Here is a 3,277-nt window from a genome sequence, read left to right as displayed (position 1 = left end):
ATTGTTACTTTTGGCCCTTGAGCAAAAAAGTTTGACGACCACTGACGTAGAGGAATGTGCTGCAATGAGCGAGATGGCGCCGTGGCGCCACACTGGACGCGATTTCAGGAGGACTCTGGTTCAAAAATCCCCGTCCACTCATCCAGATTTAGGTGTTCTGTGTTTTCCCTTAATTGTCGAGGGCAAGTTACGGAATAGTTCTTTTGGAACGTTCAAATGGTTCAAATGGCTCTGAGCACTATGGGACTTAACATCTGGGGTCATCAGTCCCCTAGAACTTAGAACTACTTAAACCTGACTAACCTAAGGACATCACACACATCCATGCCTGAAGCAGGATTCGAACCTGCGACAGTAGCAGTCGCGCGGTTGCGGACTGAAGCGCCTAGAATCGCTCGGCCACCGCGGCCGGCTTTTGGAACGTGCACGGCCGCTTTCCAAATATATCGTTGTCCAATTACCCCGTCTCTTCCGACCCCGTCATTGGTAGGACATCAAAACCTAATCTTCCCACCATCTATTTGACGTATTGCGGACATCGTTGCATTTTACAACAATCTATGAACTTGCTAAATGAGTGATGGTACTGATCACGTAAACACATCGGAGAGTATAGTTTGTTTCTGTTTTAGTGCCGGCCGGAGTGGCCGAGTGGTTCTAGGCGCTTCGGTCTGGAACCGCGCGCCCGCTACGGTCGCAGGTTCGAATCCTGCCTCTGGCATGGATGTGTGTGATGTCCTTAGGTTAGTTAGGTTTAAGTAGTTCTAAGTTTTAGGGACTGATGACCTCAGATGTTAAGTCCCATAGTACTCAGAGCCATTTGAACCATCTGCTTTACTGAGTAAACGACGACTGCGTATAATTACGCAGCGACATAGTAGATTCCTTTGTAGATTCCTTTTTCGATCGTTACTACCCGAAACTTGAGCATAATAAACAAATGAGGTCATACATCCTGTACAGAATGCAAAAAGGAACAAGATGCCGTCACGAAAACTGACAACGGCCGGGAGATCGGTGCGCTGATCTCACGTCCCTCCATAACCGCATCCAGTGCACCTATAGGCTGAGGATGATGCGGCGGTCGGTCGGTACGTTGGGTCTTCCAAGACCTGTTCGGACGCAATTTAGTTTACTTATAGTAACAGGTAGTAGGCCTACGCCATAGGCTTGATGAATTTGTAACTGACAGAATATATTATCCAGATGGAGAGATTAGGGCTCGTACAGAGACTGAAAAAGAGTCTACTTAATCTCCTTGCAGCAACTTTCAACCTTTTATCTCACACATAAATAATAAAAAACTATACTTTGCTAATTTTATCCCTCCCCCTCCTCTTTCACTTTCTGACGTGGGTTAGTTTCGAGGATTTTTACTCTGAGAAGCATACCACTGTATGAATTCCATATTAGATCACGTAGCCATAAAAATGGGGCAGATTTGGGAAACTGATCAATCATATTAGCTAGGAAATCCATGTGTATCTCTTTATGTTCATTGGACATTGATATGTAAACATTTGTAATATATAAAGGTATAAGCAGAAACAACATTTATGATTTGTAGTTACTAGTTCCCTTAATCATTCAATTATGTTTATGTTGTAATTTATATGTTAAAGAAAAAGAAGGAGGAGATAATATCACCATTAAGAGATCCAAAAATCTCCTTCAGCGGGTAGTCAAACAGGGCCAAATCTTTATTTTCTCGTTCAGTATTTTCCGTTGCGCACATTCATTTTACACCCGCCTGGAGTAGCATCTTTGAACTGTTCGAATACAACGTTAGTAACCCGTAGATCGGGACAGTCACGTCTATTAAACATCTAGGCATAGCATTGCAGAGCAGTATGAAATGGAATGAGCATGTAAGGACTGTAGTAGAGAAAGCTAAGAATGGTCTTTGGTTCATTGGGAGAATTTTAGGAAGGTGTGGGCCATCTGTAAAATAGAACGCCTATAGGGCGCTAGGGCGACCCGCTGTTGAGTACTGTTTTAGTGTTTGGGATCTGTACTAGATCGGATTAAAGGAAGACATCGAAGCAGTTCAGAGAAAGGCTTCTACATTTGGTACCTGTAGGTTCAAATAACACGTAAATATTACGGAGATGTTTGGGAGCTCAAATGGGAATCACTGGAATGAACGCGACGCTCTTTTCTAGGAGCACTAGTGAGAAAATTTAGAGAACCAGCACTTGAGGCTGACTATACGGCGATTAAACTGCCGCCAACGTACGTTTCGCATAAGGACCATGAAGATAAGATTAGAGAGTTTAGGGCTCGTACGGATGTGTATAGATAGTCGTTTTTCCCTCGCTCAGTTTGTGAGTGGAATAGAAAAGGACATGATTAGCACAGGGTGGGGCAAATAAAGGTAGCCTGGGGCATTTGTTTCGGCATTAACGGAGGAGGAAAAGACCTGCAGTTATTTCCAATAGGATGGAGGAACTGCCCATACAGCTGGTCGAGCCTTGGGGCACATTTACACAGTCTTCGCGTCTGACCGAGTTGTTAGCAGAGCTCAGGCTGTTCGCTGCCCCAGCTGGCCACTCATGTCGCCTGATCTGTCAGTGTGCGATTACTTTTATGGGGAGCCTTCAAGTCTGAGGTGTATGGCAACAACCTTGATAGTCTTCCAAGAACTGCAGCAGAACATTCCGGACGAGACTGCAGCAGTTCCAGCAGTCCAGCTTAGATCCGCCTTCAGTAACTTGCTGAGTAGGGCCGAAGAGTGCCAAGAGATGAATGATGATCACTTTCAACATCTGCTGTAGGCAGGTCAGTACTGTATTTCCTTTCCTCTACTGTGTTTCTTTTTACCCTGGAACTCTGTTTTCTGGTCACTTTTATTTGCTCGACCTTGTAATAGAAGTAGTACTGGGTACCCACCGGTGGTTTTCGGAATACTTACGTAAATGAAGATGTAAGTGCAAATATTGTGATCACTGGTGGCTTAACATGTACCCACCTTGGTGTGTTAGTAGTTTTTTCCCCCTCTGTCTAACAGTGTTACGACTCGCCGGTAAATCGAGTATATTCCGAGAAAAAATTTCTCACAGCACCAACATGCTGAGGAGCCGAAAAATCTGTCACTGCTCTTATTTTCTCTGGATCAGGACAGACTCCACCATCGTTCACCGTATGCCCCAAAATTTTTATCTCTTGTCCATCAAAGAGGCGTGCAGCCTAAAGTCAAAAATAACAGCTACTGTGGAAAAAAGAATCTAAAGTCAGTAATGTATCCCTTCTGAAAATGTCAGTGCAATGACTGAAAGTA

The 3,277-nt window shown here is 44.2% G+C and overlaps 1 non-coding gene across 1 annotated transcript; it reads left to right on the top strand.

The window, feature by feature from the left end:
* Positions 1-637: 637 nt before the first annotated feature.
* Positions 638-721, top strand: Trnap-ugg. The gene has a single exon. It is a non-coding gene; the product is annotated as a tRNA-Pro (tRNA).
* Positions 722-3,277: the final 2,556 nt, after the last annotated feature.

This window comes from Schistocerca piceifrons, chromosome 3 (genome assembly GCF_021461385.2).
Source record: "Schistocerca piceifrons isolate TAMUIC-IGC-003096 chromosome 3, iqSchPice1.1, whole genome shotgun sequence".
Lineage (NCBI taxonomy): Eukaryota > Metazoa > Arthropoda > Insecta > Orthoptera > Acrididae > Schistocerca > Schistocerca piceifrons.
The sequence above is the reverse complement of the archived record's forward strand: the minus strand, read 5'-3'. Positions and strand labels throughout refer to the sequence as shown.